Source organism: Vombatus ursinus, unplaced genomic scaffold (genome assembly GCF_900497805.2).
Source record: "Vombatus ursinus unplaced genomic scaffold, bare-nosed wombat genome assembly UNPS02014816.1, whole genome shotgun sequence".
In the NCBI taxonomy this organism is placed as follows: Eukaryota; Metazoa; Chordata; class Mammalia; order Diprotodontia; family Vombatidae; genus Vombatus; species Vombatus ursinus.
The window spans coordinates 5,869,559-5,888,763 of NW_020954594.1; positions in this window are offsets into that span (position 1 = coordinate 5,869,559).

The window sequence follows — 19,205 nt, forward strand, 5'->3', positions numbered from 1 at the left end:
CTATCAGCAAACACAGGACTAGAATCCTTGTTCAAGTAATTTCCCATCTCTAGCTAGATCTTAACTTCCTCAGGATGAACTAAATAATCTCTAAATTCCTTTTGGGTTCTGACCTTGCGATGCTTTGTGGCATCTATGAGATCTCTCAAGTTGGGTTGGGTTGGGTTATTCAAGACCCCAGAGAGGAAAAGGAGCTTTGAGAGAGGCCTGGAAAAAAGAGTAAAAATGTGATCAACTAAAAGGAGGGGGAAGGGAATTTGAGGAAGTGGAAAGAGCCTGAGCAAAGTTACAGAAGAATAGCACTGATCTATCAGGATATACCTGATAATTCTGAGGAAAACAAATAAGCAAGTTTGCCCAGAATGGAGGATTCATGTAGCGGAGCTGAGGCATAGGAAATAAAATTGTAAAGGTAGGTGAGAGCCAGATTATTGAGGGAGTGTAATGCCAGGATTCATTCCCCCGGCAGTTGGGAGCCATCGGCGGTAACTGCAGGGGAAGTGGGAGCAGATCAGGAGTGGACAATGTGAACAGCATAGGGAGTTAGGAGGATTACCCCGGGAGCCTCCATCAAAATCCTGCTCTAATGCCTCACCATAGTGTGGAAGTGAGGCCTCTGTCAGTGGAGCCTAAACGTTTACCATGTCCTACCAAGATGAAGAGGATTTGAGCCTGGGTCAGATGACAAACTCTGTCGTTTGAGAACCAAAATAATCAAGTTTATAAAGAAATGGCATAGTAGATATGATGTTGCATCAAAGGTCAGGGAAACTGAGGCTCAAATCCCACCTCTGATGATTGATTATGAGGTATGTCACCATTGATAAGTCAAGTCACTTCTGTGAGCATCAGTTTCTTCATCTGTAGAATGGGGATACCTGTGATGCCTACCTCCCAGAGTTATTGTGAAGCTCAGATGAGATAACATACGCAAAGCATTTTGTAAACCTCAAAAACGCTCCATAAATCCCAGTTACTATTACTACCACATAACGAAATGTTTTGGCCAGAGCAGCTCGTGAAACTACAGTTAAATGTAGGAGAGTCGTGATATGCATTGGTGAAGGGAGTATCCACACCTACAACTCTGACAAGTATGAGGGATGAGTTAGATGAGTGAAGAGGGATGTGGAGGCAGGAAGGACAGTTAAAAGACTATTAGAATAGTCAAGAGAAAAGTAGTGGAGGGCCTGACATAGGATGGTGGCAGCAAGAGTTTAAATGAGAAGATCTACTAGTGAAATAGTTTAAATGAAAAGTTGACAGGACTTAAGGATTGTAGATGGAGAGTTTTGGGGGGCAGTGAAGAAGGAGTCAAGGCTGGCTGAGGTTCCAAGTTGGAAAGAACTGGGAGTATGGTGGAGTCATTAAGAGAAATTAGAAAGTATTGATGGTGGATATGGGGGGAGGCAGCGGGAGCAAGCAGAGAATTATGAGTTTGCTTTGGGATGTTTTAAATTTGAGCTAGACAATGGACTGTCCCAAAAGAGATACTGAGGACACGCTGGGGGATGGGAGGCTGGGACTGAAGAGAAAGTCCCTGCAAGTATATCATTCCCCTTCCCAGTTCTCTACTCCTATACTCCCATCCTCCCTTACTGCTGCTGAGAAGAGTAGAAGTCCTGTTTCAGAGAATAGAGTCCACAGCTGCTAGAGCTGGCATCAGTCAAAACTAGACTAAGCTCACCTCCCTCAGGCAGGCAGGCCTCTCTCTCTCCTTCTTCCTTCCTCCCTTCCCTTGGGCAAGTGAACCCTCCCATCGATGACTTTAGCTTCAATTGTTCCCGCCCATTGTCCCCTCCCTGTTCCCCAGTAATGTTCTACCAAAAGAGATGCAATGACTCCCAAAGTGCCAAGTGGGGCCCCCATCACTGACAGGAGCAGAGGGTCTTCTGTGAATGGGAACCCACTGCAGAGAGGGCCAGCGGAAGGAGGCAGTGGGCATTCCCTATATTGGAGACCTCTCAATAGAACTGCATCTCAACATTTTGCCCACCAGCACCTGCTATGTCATGATGCCTCTCAGTTCCCAGGGCATCCAGCAAACACTCAGTGTTCTGCCCAGCCTGAGGCATTCCTAGAACTCTCATCCCCTGCCCCAACACCTAGTTCCTGCTCAAAATCTTCCCAGCATCTGGAAGAACACCTGGGAGCCCCAGGGGGAGGGAAATGATGCTCTGGTGTGTGGTTATACATCGGCAACTCTGTGAGCAGAGAGGGAACACACAATGGCAACACGTGGCAACACTCCCACTTGGATACTGGTGCTTTCCTGGATCCTACGAGGACCAGTCACTGATCTAAGTCTGACCCCTTTGGGAACAACAGCAATACTAGCAATGTTAATAATCCTTGACAAGCAAGAAAGGGCTTTGAACTTGGACTCAGGAGACAGGCTCCGCTCCTTACTAACCATGTGACCAAGTACACGTCCTAGAATCAGAGAAGCTTAGAATCATTCAGCGTTAGGGCCAGACGGGACCTTGGAGGCCATCAATCAGCAAGTATTTATTAATTGCCTATTAAGGGCCAAGGTACTGGGGATGCAAATACCAAGACTAAAACAATCCCTCCTCTTCAGGAGTTTACATTCTAACCGTAGAAACAATAACTACACATATAAGTGTAGGCTGAATCAATATCAAAAGAATAAATGCAAATAAATAAAAGGTAGTTAAATACAAGGTAGGTAATTAAGGAGGGTTGGGAACTAGCAGCTGACCTACTGGGTCATCTGGACTACTCATTTTAACAGCAAAGAAACTAAGAATCAGAACATGAAGCGTCACCTCTTACCCTCTCCCAGTTTAAGTTTCTCCATCTATAAAATGGGGATATATGCACAGCTACTTCACAGATTGTGAGGGATCAAATGAGAAAATGCATACAGACTACCCTGTAAAAGGAAAATGCCATCTCTATGCAGCAATTCAGTTCAACAAACATTCACCGTAGAACATATGACCTCCCCAATTCCTGGTACTTGGTAGGTGGTTAATAAATGTTTGTTGGTCAATTGATTGGTTGATTCAGTCATTAGAGGCAACATGGTGTAATATGGGGCTTAGTTAGAATCAGAAAGACTTGAATTCAAATCCTGCCTCAGACACTGTGTGAGCCTGGGTAAGTCACATAACCTTTCTCAGGTTCAGTTTCTTCATCTGTGAAATGGAGGTAATAATAGCAACTAGCTCACAGAGTTGATGGAAGCTCAAAATGAGATGATATTAGTAAAGAACTATATTAATGTGAGCTATTATTGCATGTAATTATGCATTATATATAAATATGAGGTATTAGTAATGCCAGGGTGACTATAAAGGAATGTGATTGCTTTTCTTTTCCTTTCTTTTTACAAACAAGCCAGAAGTCTCATGCCCCAGTAATTGTTGTCCCCTTTAAAGTAGCCATTTGGGGAGTCTAAGTACTTATTCCAACAGTATAGACATTTGCTCAAAGCATTTGGGGAATTACTTTTGGAAATGCCTTCAGGACTTGCATCACCATTTTTGAAAGTTCCTTTTTTTTTTTTTTTTTTTTTGGATATTGACCAATCTTCTTCCTTGGAGGGTACACCTGAGTGTGTTAGACAGCAAGCTTTACGAGGAATCTGAGGAGCCAAGTTGGGGAATAGTGCTAGGGTCACATAGAATCTAATACTCTTAATTCAACTCAATTCAACATTTATTAAGCACCTAGTAGACATTGTGGTAGGCTCTGGGGTTACCAAGAAAAAATAAAGCCATCATTGCACTCCAAGGACTTACATTCTACATTCTTCTGTGGCTTATAATTAGTCTGAAGGCAGTTCATGAATCCTAGAGTTGGAAGGAACCCTCAGAGGCCATCTTGGTCAATCTGCCTGAAACATGCGTGACTGCCCCCTACAACATTGCTAAGAAGTAGTCACCCATTCTGGGCTTGGAGAACTGCAGTGATGGAAAGCCTGCTTCCTCTCAGGAAGCCCATTCCACTTGAGGACAGCTCATTGAAATCACCACTTTAGTATATCTCTGCCCACTTCCCAAAAAGGGAATGTTTTGCCCTAGCCCTCCATGACAGAAAAATGATCACAGGTTTATAACACATCATATACCGGTCAAGGGCAGCTAGGTGGCTCAGTGGATAGAGCACCAGGTCTGAATTCAAGAAGACCCATCCTCCTGAGTTCAAATATGGTCTCAGGCATTTGCTATCTGTGTGACCCTTAGCAAGTCACTTAACCCTGTTTGCCTCAGTTTCCTCATCTATAAAATGAAGTAGAGAAGGAAATGGCAAACTGTTCCAGGATCTTTGCCAAGAAAACCCCCATCAGGGCCACAAAGAGTCAGACATGACTGAAAAATAACTCAACAACAAAAACATTCCAGTCACTATCATGATACACAAGCCTAACCAACAGAAAAGAAAGGGACATTTATCAACAAGTCATTTATCAAACAAGACATTTATCAACAATGGAAATTGAGGCCCATCTGAAAAAAGCCAGGAGTCATCGATGCCTTGGTGGTGGCTTCAAAAGGCTTCTTTCTGAGTCCAGGAGCTGAATCTTTGCCCACTTAGGGGTCAGTTGATGAACCAGGGATTCCTCCTTCCAGGCAGTGGTTAAGATCTGAGGGCTCAGGGTGGGAGGCCTGGGACTGGAATAAGAGGGAGGGCAGGGAAAAGCTAATCTGGCTTCCTGGCACCCGGCCCTGGAACTCAGCAGAGCTGATGTGAGCAGGGGACTTAACCTACTTACTGGCTAATCCTCCAATCTGTCTTCAAAAAGGCACTGAGCCCCATAGCAGGCAGGTTGGCCTGGGAACCCCCAGGGGCCAGGGTAGCTAGAGAGACACACCCCAGATAGCAAAGAAGCCTGGTGTGTTAGGGGCTGGAGGTGGGTGCTGGATGGAAAGAGGAGATGTTTGGAAAGAGCCTTCCCTTTGTGCCTTTTCCCAAAGGGAGAGAGTAACAGTGGCCTGAATCCTTAGGCACTTTGTCCTAAGTCCTGGACTCCTGGGATTGACCAACTCTTACTGGAACGGTAAAAAGCAGCCCAAAAAGAAATGTGTTTATCAGACCACACACACACACACACACACACACACACACCCCTAGGTTACTTCTCACAAAACCTTGAACTCCTTAGCCCTTCCCTGAAGCTACTTACTCCTAGAACTGAGAGTTCCTCCTTACCAGGAGGTCCATTCCCTTAGGACTGAAATCCCATGTGCTGTTTACTCTGTCCCCTGTCCCAGGGTATCCCCAGCAGGCACAAGAAGCACTAGGTCACTGCTATTTCTGTCCTGAGCTTTTTGGGGAAGACTAGTTCTTCAAAACCCTTCCTGACAATTACCACTCCCAGAACTTAGTCCCCATCCCTGTCACTGAATTCTCATTTCCAAAATTTTGGCCCAGTTCCTAGCAGACAGGCCCCCATTTCTAACACTTAGTCTCTATCCTTGACACTTATTCTCTATGCTTATCATTAATCCATGTACCAAGCACTTTGTCTTTACCTCCAGTTTTGTTGTTATTATTCAGTCCTTTTCCATTCATGTCCAACTCTCTGTGACCTCATTTGGGGTTTTCTTGGCAAAGATGTGGGAGTGGTTTGCCATTTCCTTCTCCAGCTCATTTTACAGATGAAGAAGCTGAGGCAGGATTGAATGAATTGTCCAGCATCACATAGCTAGTAAGTGTCTGAAGCCAAATTTAAACTTGAGTCTTCCTGACTCCAGGCCCAGTTCTCTATCCACTGCACCAACTAGCTGCCCTTTGCCTCCAATACTTAGCCTCATACCTAGCCCTTAGTTTTCATCTGTGAAATTTACTAGTAATTTCTTATTTAAAAAAAAAAAAAAGATTCCATTTCCCACCTTCTTGCCTTTGTACAAATGGTTCCTAATGTCTGGCCTGAACATCCTCACCTCTGCCTTGTGGGATCCCTAATTTTCTTCAAAGCACTGCTGAGGTGCCATCTTTTATTCAAGGCCTTCTGTGATCTTCCCAGTTATAGGCACACTTCTTCTTGAAACTGCATTTTTATATATATTCTCTATTTACTCACATGTTTCTATTATAATCTCACCCCAGCAGAATATGAGTTCCTTGAGGGCAGGGTACTTCATTTTTGTCTTTGTATCCTTAGCATCTAGCACAACATCTGGCCAATAGTAGGTGATTTGGCAATGTCAGTCAGTCAAAAAACATTTATTAAGCACAAACTTTGTGTCAGGTACTGTGCTAAGTGCTAAGAATACAAAAAGGCAAAAGACAGGTTTCAATGTTTGTTGAATTGAATTAAATGAGTATTTTTATATTTAATCTGGCTTGCCCCACCCTAAGTCAGTATCATGGAAACTTAGTGAGTCAGGTACCTTTAAGCCATGTAAACACTAAGGAGAGTTCTCCAGTTTTGTGTATGACTTTGAATGTAGACTTCTGGGTCATGCAAGCAACAAGATGGAGGACTAGACATTTTCTCTGATCTCTACAACATCCCAAACCTTTTCAAAACAAACCATGAACCAAAGATAAAGAAATGTCAACTGTGTCTATGATCTGGGAGATTCAGAATCCAAAAGAAGTTGGGGGGAAAAACTACAAGCTGACCTGGAACTCACTCTGCCCCCTCTTTTACTTCCCCCACTACTTTCAACAAAGGTATACTACTAGACCAGAGGACCCAACACATGGGTCAGGGCTTGTAACAAAACCCCACCCCACGCCCGGGTCACCTCTCCCTCTTTCCAACATGGTGGAGACCCCACCTCTAGGCTGCAGAAGTTTGCTTGGGCATCAACAAATAGCCATTGTGGCAGGCAGCAGCCATTCACTACCAAAAGCCTACTGGGGGCCACAACCCCATAGCACCAGCAATGCAAAGCTCTGAACTGCCCAGAGGGAGTGAGACCATACCATGTATAGGAGGAGGTGTACAGCACTACATTAAATCTGAGGGAAAGAGCACAGTATTCAGCTGGAGCTAATTTAGACCAGGCAGAGACCTAGGCTGGTGAGCCATGAATTGCCCAGAGTGGGAGGAGGCTGAGACACTTTGAGATACAGCCCCCAAGGAAACCATCATCTGAAGAAACAGAGTCAAAAAGTGAACAGGGGGAAATTAGAAGGGGAAAAGATACTGAAATTACCAAAGATCTCAGGAAAAAGAAAACTGAAAGACCTTGAACACAAAAACAGATAAAGCAACAAGGAAAACATTAGCAACAGAAAGAAATAGAGCCTCCAGGTCTAGTAAACAAGTTTAGACATCTATGAATAAATATCACATAACAAAGGAAAATGATACAACACTTAATGAGACAGAAGACCCAAGGGAATGTAAGAACATGGAATCACAACACACCATTCCTGAGTAGTTCAAAGGAGAAATGAGAATTAAGAAAATAGAATTTATGTCCTGCACAGCAAGAATAATGAGCAGAATAAAAAAATTTAAACCTGCAATGTTAAGTTTCACCAAAGAAACAAAAGAAAGAACAATGGATTGGGAATGCAAATATATAGAAGTGAAGGATAATCCAGAAGAAGAGAAGCAAAAACCAATAAATTTAAAAGAAAATATGTTCACTCTGCAAGCAAAATCAAAGAAAGGATGTGTAGAAACAACCTAAGGATCATAGGTCTCCCAGAACATAACAGGACAAAAAACTTTAACACCATAATGCAGGAAATAACAGAAGACAACTAATCAGACCTTTTGAACATAAAAAATGAAATGCCAATTGAAAAAACCTACAAATCACCTCCAGAAAAAAAAGACTGCATACTCAAAGGCACATAATAATTAAATTTAACAATTCAATTTAGAAACAAGTTCTGCAAATGATCAGGAAAAAGACGTTTAAATATAATGGAAAAGAAATTTGAGTAATGCAAGACTGCTAAGCACCCACCATAAAAAGTAGAAGAGAATGGAATAATATGTTCCAAAGAGCAATGGAGCTCAGGATGCAGCCCAGGGTGACTTACCCTACAAATCTGAGCTTAACTAAAAAAGGCAAAAGATGGACATTCAATAATAAAGAGGCATTTGAAACACTTTTAGAAAGAAAATCAGAACTAAAGAGATTATTTGCTTCTCAAACACTTCAAACAACAGAAATGCAGGAAGAATGAATAAATGCAGCAGTTAAGTACAGCAACAGAGTGACAGTAGAGAAACTAGTGAAAAAACCTTTTCCTAAATGTACACAAGGGGTGACAGCAGAAAGCCAATCAAGGTAAGAGTGAAGAAGCAGGCCCAAGGCATAATGAACAGAACATGGTGACACCCTTTCTAAAAGTGAATCAATGGTGTGTGTGTGTGTGTGTGTGTGTGTGTGTGTGTGTGTGCACATGTGTATATGCGAGTGCTCATGCATGTGTGTAACTACATTATAACATGATTGGGTACATGAAAGGGGGAGGGCAACAAGGAGAGACAAAGGAATATTCTACGTGCCATGATCAAATCAAGGGTTAGCAATGAGGAGAAGATGGTCCCTCTGGTCACAGAGAAGAGCCTACAGGAGCTCCTCTGTAGTGAGGGTGATTGTACTTTGTCTTTCATTCTCAAAGAGGACCATGACATCAGGAAGATGATGACATGACTTGCAAATGAATTAGATTTGAGTGATGAAGGGCTGTGCAAAGTCACCAGGCTCACTTTCTCCTCCAGAGCCATCTGGGTCCAGTGGCCAGATCAGGGCAACAGGAGATGGCCCTCTGGAGGAGAAAGTGAGGCTGGTGATTTTGCACAGCTCCCCTTACTCAAGTCCAAGTGAGGGTGAGGAGGAGGAGGGAGGAAGGATTGAAAAAGGAAGGAAAGGAAGAAGACCCTGCTTTGATGGGGGGAGTGGATTCTACTGATGGCCACTTATGGGTGAAGAAAGATGGTCCGTGAAGGGAGATGAGGACCTTGCTCCGGGTGTGGCCTAGGAGATTTGGTGCTTGAAAAGCCTACGCATACTACTTCAGGCTGGGAGGAGTTGAAACTCCTGGAACTTGCACCTGGGGGAGTGGGAAAGCATAGACCAGATTTTGAAGCAATTAGGGGGAAAAAAATAACCAGGGCAGGATAGAGATCTAAGGTGGGCTGCATATTCAGGAACATGGTGGGGGAAAGGTCCTACGGTGGGGCAGTGTCCTCTCTGACACCAGTAATAATTGCATTATTCTTTTAGTGAGGCACAATGGAAAAGTGGAACCGACAAATTCCACAAGGCAGTGACAGAAACCACCTAGAAGGGAAAGCCCAGAATGGATACATTGGAAGTTTTGATTTTATGAGGAATATAGAAAAAAGAGAGAGACTAGATAATAATAAGGGTCATGAATAAAGGAATGAAGGTCCAGAATAAACAGAAAGAAAGGAAGGATAAGAAGAGAGTGAGAGAAATCCTTTTAGGAAAAGGGCGCAAAAAAATGAAAATTTAAAAACTAATGAACAGGAATAGTTGATGGGGAAGAGAGGAAAAGGGAATCTATTTGACTAACTGATTAGAAAAAAAAGAGGGAGAGCATCATATAATCAGATAAAAACATGAGAATAAAAGGAACTAATAAGCAAAACCTCAAAGGAAAAGGGGTAACAAATGAGAAGAGGATATCAGAGATGAGAAGAAGAAAATCAATGGCAACAAGGAAAAAAAGATTAAGGTAAAGTAATTGAAGGAACATAGTACTAATTTTATAGCAGAAGAAAAAAATTTATAACTTAAAAAAGTATTAGAGAGATTGAAGAAAATATAAACCTAGTTCTTCCAACTTTAAATGTCAATGGATTAAAAAAGTCAATAAAATGAAAAAGAGTGACAGATTGATTAAAGAAACAAAACCTTACAATCTGTTGCTTACAAAAAACACATTTAAAAAACAAAAACACACACAAAATAAAACTAACGAGATGAAAAAAAATTTACTATGCATCAGGTGAATCCAAAAAAGCAAGAGATATAATCATGCTTTCTGATAAAACAAAAAACAAACATTCAAAAATAAACTTTTAAAAAGGGACTTTGAATGTACTTTCAAGCAGAAGAATCCAAGAGAGTAGTAGAGGAAGAAATGGGAGTAATGTTGGAGTCTAGAATGAGGCCAAAGCATTAAGTAAGGGATTGATTGGCGAACAAAAAATGGCTTCCCCACTGGAGAGATGGAGGAAGCAAAGAAAGATGTTTTACTGGATTAGTAAAGATCCCACAGTCATCTCATCACCACCTTGCTCCTCCTGGCTCTCAGTTTTGTCTGATCTGTACCTGTCTACGATTGGCTGTCTTCCACTGCCCATGTAGCCTTCCTCATGACCTTCACAACTTCCACTTGAGTCCACTTAGTAGATGGCTGGCTATTCCTCAACTCTCTGATTAAGCAGTCCCAGATTTAGCATAGCTCTCTAGCTTGGGTCTCACTCTTTCCTTGGCTACTCCCTTTCTTCTTCCCCCCCAAAGCCCATTTAGGGTCAAGCACCAAGTTCCAAGCACCTGGGAAACTCTCAATAGTGTTTGCCCATCCCATTGGGCTCATTAGGTTTCCTTGATAATAACTTGGGGGGCGGGGCACAGAGAGAAGCCAATCCAAGTTATGCACACACATATTATGTATATATACACACACACACATATACATATTACATATATATATACACACACACATATATACATATAATGTTTCAACACCACGCACCTAGCCTCATCCCTGATTCTTGGCCTTCCTAAGTTTCAACACTTGACCCTCTACCCCAGGAACTGGGACCACCAAACCAATAATCCCAGGACTGAGGCCTTTCTCCATTCACCATCATACCCGGTCCATGGTTGTGACCCCCCTGTACCTTTGTCATAGTCCTGATACCACCCAAACTTCCCACTTCACCTCTCCCCACCCCCACATCCAAACTTGCCTTGACTCAAGCTCCTCCAGGTGAGAGTCAACCTTCAATAACCTTCTGCTCACCTTCATAGCTCCCTGCCTTCTTCAGGTTAATGATGGTCAGGCCTCAACATAAGGCAGTGGCTAAAATTGTCCTTGGGTTGTCCTGGTATAATTGTCCTTATAGTTGAACTCAAGGACTCATTAAGGCCAAACCTTTTCTTTGGGCTGGTTGGAGGAAATGAGACCTCATGGCTGTATAAGGAATGTAATGGTCTTTTGTAGATTTGATGGTGGCCCATGTAGCAGGTTGAATTATTCTAATTTTTGAAATGATACAAATATTCTGTCAATCACATGTCCTTGTTTTCCCTTGGTTTCAGGAAGAGAGCTCTTGAGTTGGCTAAGTGATTTTGCAGTGAAATGGATGGAATGCCAAAGCCTGCCATTCAGTCATGAAGGTCCTGATTGGTTGAGAGTGAGCCTGGAGATTGTATAACAGGCAAGCTGTGCACCCATGTAGACAAATCCCCATTTGGCACGAGGGTGCTCTGGGATGGAAGATGCCATTCTTTTACAGAGCCTTGCACCAATCTAGGCCTGGAGGACTTTAGTTAAGTATTAGGTTAGAAAACTTAGGTGCCACTCAGACTGGAAATAGCTGGGTTTTTCTTTTATGAACACTTTTAATGACCTTATCCCCATGTGCTATTTTTGAATTTATAATACTTTTCTCTCTTGTGAATAAACCCTATGATACCCTTTCTTGTTATCTACAGTGGTGGAGACAGAGTGGAAGGGAAAGAAGGAAGGTATTGGAACAGGGCAACAAGATAGAGAGGCAAAAAAGAGGGGGTCCAGGTAATTAGGGATCAAAGGTGGCAGATCTTTAACTCAGACTGCCAAACAAGCTCAAAACCCAAGGATCATAGGATCAGAAATCTAGGACGAGAAGTGATCCCAGAGGTCATTTAGTCCAAACCCCTCATTTTACAGGGAGAGAATCTGATTTCAGAGAAGTTAAGTGATTTGTCTATGGTCACAAAGCTTATGTGTCATAGGGAGGATCCAATGCCAGGTCTTCCTGACTCCAAGTCCAGCACTGGTCATTATTCGTGTATACCCAGATGAGGATCTCCATGATAACAACTGCCATTTATATAGCATTCGAAGGTTTACAAATTGCTTTACAAGTATTACCACATTTGAGCCTTATAACATCTCCATGAAGTAGGCACTAGAAGTGTTATTTATTATCCCTCTTTTGTTGATGAGGAAACTGATGATCATAGAGGTCAAGTGACTTGTCCAGGGTGTCACTGCTAGGAAGTGTCTGAGGCAGAATTCAAACCTGGGTCTTCCTGACTCCAAGTCCAGCACCCTTTCCTCTATACAATGCTGCCTCTCCATATCTTTAAGTATTTCTTCTAACTATAGGGGTTCCTTGTCATATTGGAGCCACAGAATGGTGTACAGACACAGCAGTGAAGGGGAGAGGACAGGCAAGGATCACTGGGGTTGATGCTCTAGGACAAGAGCAGCATAGCAGATGTGTTACTGCCCAGCCCTGAGTCTCTCCCACTTCTAGCCTCTCCCAAAGCTGAGAGAGAGGATGGGCACCACTAGGCTCCTGGAGTTAATAAATGTTGACATTTGGAGAGCTGGAACTGTCAAGGCATTTTATTGGTGTTAATATGATGCAGGCAAGATTATCAGTTCCCCCAATTGTCCTCTCGCACAAAGCAAGTAAACACAGAACAAGCCTCTCCTCTCCTACCACTCACTTAGGACTTGATTAAAAGCATCTTTCTTGTAATGAAGACAAGATTGAATTAGCACCAAACTGTCCCTGTTCCTTGGTTTTATTTTTCTGTCTTCCTTAACTCTTCTCTTTGCGATGGGTGGGTACCCCCAAACTTTCCCCTAGGGACTCAACTCAACTTCTTCCTTCTCTCCACCTTCTTAACCCCTAAAATTCTCTCTCTCTCCCTTTCTCTTTCTCTTTCTCTCTCTCTCTCTCTCTCCCCCCCTCTACTTTTGTGCCTCTCATTTTCTGTTTTTCTCTGTGTCTGACTGTTTCATAATCTCTCAATATGTCTATCTACACCTGTGTTTCTGTCTCCCTCTCTTTGTGTCTCTGTTTTATTCTCAGAGGGTCTCTGCTTACATTTCTACCTCTCATTTTCCTGTGTCTGTTCATGTTTGCCTCTGTGTCTCCATCTGTCTTACTGCTTTCTTTCTGTTTCTGACCTCCCTCCTTTCCCTCCCACCATCTGAATGTATGTGTGTGCATATGTGTGTGTGTGTGTGTGTATGCCTCAGTTTCTCCCTCCTTCATTTCTCTCCCCACCACCCAGGTTGATCAGTTTGTCTTCTGCTCTATACATTCTCCAGGCTCCTGTGTGTCCTGCCACTATGACTGAGCCATCCAAGTGAACAATTTCAGAGCCCAGACTACAAAAATTGAAACATCAGTCAGCAAATTCTATGGCAGCCCTTTCTCTCCATGTCTCTTCTCTGGCCTCACTGTGGCTCAGCCTTCACCATACTCTGGTTTTTATTTCTCTTTCACCCTCTAATTCACGTGCTCACCCTGGAAGCATCCCCAACTCTGCCAGTGACCCTTTCCCACCCACCAAGGTACTATGTATGTGTGGTTTCCTGCCCACTCTCCTCCCAGCTGCCCCCACCATGTGCCTAATCTCCTCCACCAACTCAAGCAACAGAAGCTCTCCAGCTGCCTCTTCTAATCACGGAGAGTGATTTGTCAACACTTCTCATCCATGACCCCCATCTGGTCATTATTTAACATTCCAGCAGCAAGTATGCAGGACAGCTCAGTATCCAATCATACCTGCCACCCCACCCTCATCCAGGTAGGGGAGTCACTTTCCCTTTCCCTTACATCCATGCCCATGAGAAGACTCCCTACAGAGCTTGGGGACACTTTGATGGGGCTGGGATAAAAACACACAGAAGATATATCTATTCCACATTTCTGCTTCTGCTTGGGTAGCATTGTGAGAGACTTCAGTAAGTTGGCAACATTTCCGTTATATCCCCAGAGCTGTCCCAAAGTGGAATTAATTGAGTTAAAAGGTAGTAAATTTCTCATTCTTGGAAGTCTTCAAGAAAATGCTAAATAATTACTTATCAGGGATGTTAATGAAGGTATTATTTTTAATATGGGTTGCCCTACTTGGCTGCTAAGGTTTCTTCCATGTCAGAGATTCTACGATTCTGTGATTCCATCTAGGGACATGGACAGCTGTTGCTCCATTTTCCTCAATAGCAGTTCTCTCCCCATTCCCTGGCCCTGCAGAAAAGTACACAGAATCCAGGCATGTCCTGCCCAGCATCACAAAAATGCACTAGATGAAACAGCTTCATAGCGGGTGGTTTGTTCCAAAAAAATAACTGCCAATAGCATTGGCCGTCACTAATTTAGAAACTTATAAATGAATTAACGGGTGATTGGTTGAACAATGTTACAGCAGGGATTTGTGATTTTGTGGTTAGGTTTGGTGATAATGTGTTAAAATTAACGACAAAGTGACTTTGTATGTCTGTGTATGGTACCTTGCAGGTAAATGCTCCACTGCCCTCTAGGGGTCTGCTCTGTTTGGGACCAATCAAGGGGGCAAAGAAAAATCACGGAGTCCCAGTACCTGTTAAAGTTGGAAGCAATCCTGGATCCCATCTCATCCAACAATAGAATCATAAAATCCCAGAGATGGAAAGAACTTTAGAGATCATCCAGTCCAACCCCTTTCCTGCTGCATGAATCTTGGTCCTCTACTTGAAGATTCCCCAAGAATGCCATGGGTGACGAAGCTGAGGCTCAGCCATAGTGACCTGGCCAAGATCATACAGCTGCTGAGAGCTGAGACCCAAAAACCCAGGACTCTTAACTCTCAGTCCAATTTTTCCCCCTACACCACATCCCAATGTTTCCCTAATCAACAAGTACTTGAGTGCTCAGATGTTTTCAGGAGAGGTGCTCTGAGAAGGCTGCAGGAGTCAAGGGAGGTTTCCTGGTGGAGATGCGACTTAGCTGGGCCTTGAATGCAGGTAGGATTTGGGCAGGGAGAGGGAAAGAGGGAAGGCATTTCAGACGGAAGGAATAATCTAAGCAAAGCCAGATAGGCAGTAAAAAGCACATACAAGGATCTCAGAATGTCATTCCTCTCTCTTAAAACCACCTGAAACCAGAACAGGGTGAGTTAAAAAGAGAAAACCCTGAAGGACTGAAGGGCTCATGCTCTGAAGGGATGCTGGCCTCCAACCCCCGGGGGGATTTCCCTGAAAGCCGCTTGACTCCTTTGACTTTAATCCCAGGGAATAAATTTTAGAGCCGTGTATGCACTCACGAACACCCACCCACACACACACACACACACACACACACACACAGAAACATACACATACTCTAGGAAATCTCAGAAAAGGAAACTGAGAGGAGTCTGGGGAAGTCAGGCTCTGTGAAGGGAAGAAGGTACTGGGAGTAGGGGGAAAGAGTGGAACCCTTCCCTTGAAGCAATGCAGGCTCCTATATTCCTCTCCCTTCCTGACCTAAGTCCTTCTAGGCCCAGCTCACCTGCCCAGGTGCCCAACCCTGGCTGGGCACTGTGCCTAGAAGTTGGGGGAGGGAAGAAAGGCTGAGAAGGGCTGGGTTCCCAGGCTCCAGAACATACAGACAGAGCAGCTCCCACAAGAGCAGCAGGTGGCTGCTCCGAGCTCTGCCCAGGGGCCCTGCCTCCTACACTGTGACTCAGATGAGGAGCTACCTACAGGTTTCTCCACGGGCCTCATGAATGACACGCCAGCAAGGCTTCTTCTAGGCCTTTGCCTTGGCTGCCCCTCACGTCTGTCCCTTAGAATCCCTGACTTCCTTCAAGATTTGGCTAAAACAACACCTTCTACAAGTAGCCTTTCCCAGCCTCCCTCTTTCTTTCTTCCCTTCCCTTTCTCCTAGGCAAACCTGCCCCTCTCTCCTATGCTCTGACTCATGGACCAAAGATAGGACATCCATCCAGGGGTGCTTCAAGAGCAAGAGGGCGATAGCTCCTGAAATCAGAGATCGAGACGCAGGCTCAGTGGCCCAGCCAGATTCCTCTCCTAAATGTGAAATCCTGGCATTCCAGGAACATTTAATTTAAGGTAGCTGCTTGAGGAGGGAGAGGGAAGGAGAAGCAACTCTGATGTGGGGCCTGGGGCCAAAGGGGTGGGAGATAGTACTCCTTGATCTGAGGAGAAGCAGGCTGGAGACATGAGTAGGGGAATAAAGGTGTATATGTTAACTTACACATGTTTGTGCCTGTGTATGCAGCATTATGGGACACTGTGCGTGTGTGTGTGTGTGTGTGTGTGTGTGTGTGTGTGTGTGTGTGTGAAGTGTTTGGGTCTGTATGTTTGACATGATGTGTTCATGCCTTGAACTCTGTTCTCCTTCCCTCTTGCCCTGTTGCCTGAGGTATGCTCCTGTGTTCCAGGGCCCAAGGAACAATGTTGTCCCTATCTCCTAACCTCACCCCACCCCCACCCCTGTAGCCCATACTCCCTAGCCCTGAGACAGCGGGGCTCTCAGAAATCGCCCACCCTTCTGGTTCCCCCTCTCCTACTCCCTCACTCTCCCCAAAGTCCCTGGGAGGGAGTGGCTCCTCACAATCCACTAGCCCCCTGACAGAGGGGCTGCAACACCTCGCTGGCGTCCAAGCCCCTGCCAGGCCCCTAGCTCCCCTCAGGGACCTGTCCTTAAACTGAGGCCTCAGAATGAAGTCCATCTCTGTCCTTGCTGAGGCTTTGGGAGCCCGTCTCCACAACCAGTCACCAGCCGGATCCAATCCTGTTCTTGCCTGCTACGTGGCAAGCCTCACTCCCCATCCTCCACTACCCCCCTCCTCTCCCAATTAATCCTATCCTCCCTCCCTTCTGTCATGGTCCTTGAACTGCAGTGAGATCAGCCAGGTTCCGTGTTTCCCCATCTCCCCACCCCCAACGCTGCCAGAAGGGTCATGGGTTTAAGAGAAAGAATCAGAGCTAGCCTGGCAGGGCCCCCTAGAGGTCAGCTAGTCATTACCCCACCCCCAATCCCATCCTCACCAGGGCTTATCCTCATCCCAGATAGTTCTCTTTTATCTCCAAGATTCTCTCTGAGGAAGGAATGCTATGGTCTTCCGAGCCTCAATTTTGAGGAAATTCTCCCTTGGTCTGACCTGAACTACTCAAGCTACAATACCATCCCCTTCTTTCCTCGCATCCCCCTAGCCTCTCAGTCCCTGATATCATTTCCCTCTGGAAACCCTCCCCTCTCCGCTACAAGGGAAGAGCTTGTCTCTGGCCTTCCCTTGCCCACGCCACCCCCAGACTCCTGGTGGATGGGGTTTGTGCAGTCCTATGCCCCGTCTCCGATCTCGCCGTCCTGTTCTAATGGAGCTATAAGCCCGCAGAGTGTAGGGAGAGGCACGTCCCTCAGTGTTGTCAATTTCACGGCTCCAGCTTATCGGCATCTTCACATGGTGTCAGCCTGTCAACCGGGAACTGGGGGGCTGCGTGTGTAACAAGCCCGATTAAACGTTTTTCTCCCCACCCCCCTGCTGAGGACAATTTCGGTGCTGCTTTCCAAGGCCCCTGTCTCTATAGCTTCCCATAAAAGACATTCGCTCACTGTCATCCGTCCTTATTTGATTATCGTCTTATTCAAAATGCCCGGAGTGATCCAGTTAGCAGAGAGCCCAATTCTTGGCATTTTGTTTGTTGTATCTAGAGTTAGCTCTGTTTGGACAGGCAGGGAAGGAGGAAGAGTATTGGGGCAAATTAATTAGGCTTGTTATGGAAGGAGGTGGAGCACATGTGGCAAAGATTGGGGCCCGGGAGAGGAAGGTAAAAAAATATATGGGAAATAGGACAGAATATAATTTACAGATGTAGTTGAATGTATCGGATGTTTGTTTATTAATTTGTCTTTGTCACAAGGGAGGGTTCAGAGTGGGGAGGGTGAAACAACTATATGTAAAAGCAAAAGACAAAAAAAATGCATTAACAAAAACAGTGATGGTCCTGATCTCCAAGACAGAGAGGTGGGAGATTCTTTGGATAAAAAGTTGTATACATCCTCAAATACAGCCACTTTATTAGGTGCTTTTGTTTAACCATTCTTCCTTGTTATGACCTGGATTCAACCTGGGGCAGAAGGGAGGGAAGATTTTTCGGAAATGAATATAATGTAAAAATAATAAGCCTCCATAAAAATGTGTATTTAAAAGAATTCCTGGAAGTCTAGAAGCCTGAAGGGGTTTCTAGGTCATAAGGTGGGAGTTCCTAGCAATGAAAATACCTCATAAGAAGCCTCCAGAAGCCATCAAATCCATCGCCCTACCATATGACCCTGACCAATGCTGACATTTCTCAGCTCGTCAAGCAGAGAACATGGAGAAGAAATGCCAGAGAGGCAGAGGCTTCAGAATGAATTAGATATCAGTGTTCTTCACATAGAAGAGAAGTGCACACATGTGCACTACACATATATGCTCACACACACACACACACACTCACAATGAGTGACAGGTTACCCAAGTGTTAATGAAGTCATAGTCCTATATTCTAGCTAGCTTTGCCGTGCTCTATGGGTACAGTTGATACCCCTCAACTCCTCATCTTGTCAGTCACCCAGAAAACTTGGACCTTCAATTAAAGGGGACAAAGGGAAAGAACAGAGCTGATAAAGTGTCGACCTCTTCCCCCAGCTGGAAGAACAGTTCAAAGACCACGTCTGACTGATGTAGGGGTGGAGTAGAAACATATTCCGCCATGAAGGGGCAGCACATTCTATACATATAGACACATTGTGGCTAATGTTGAAGAACATGGTAATGTCTAAAATTGGCCTAAAATGCAGGCTAATGTGGCAGCCTGAGCAGTTTAATTTACCAAGAACAGCTTAATTTACCAAGAGTAGTTTAATTTACCAAGTCCATAAGGGAAGACATAATCAGGGAATTGAAGGTGTGTTTATACCTCAATTAGGTATTTCCTGGTACTTACCTTTTGTCAAACACTGAACATCATCTAGCCCTTTGGAAGCTAATGTTAGATAGCCTTTCTGTAGCAAATATAAACTATCGCATACACCCATAAATGCTCACACACATAGCCACTCACAGACTTGTTCACATTTACACATTTACTGACAGAAGTACTCACATGGATGCTCACATACTTACACATTCACTCAAACATACAAATATCATCTATATTCCTTTTCACATGTTAACATGCTTACTCACATGTATACTCACACAGAGATAGATAGATAGATAGATAGATAGATAGATAGATAGATAGATAGA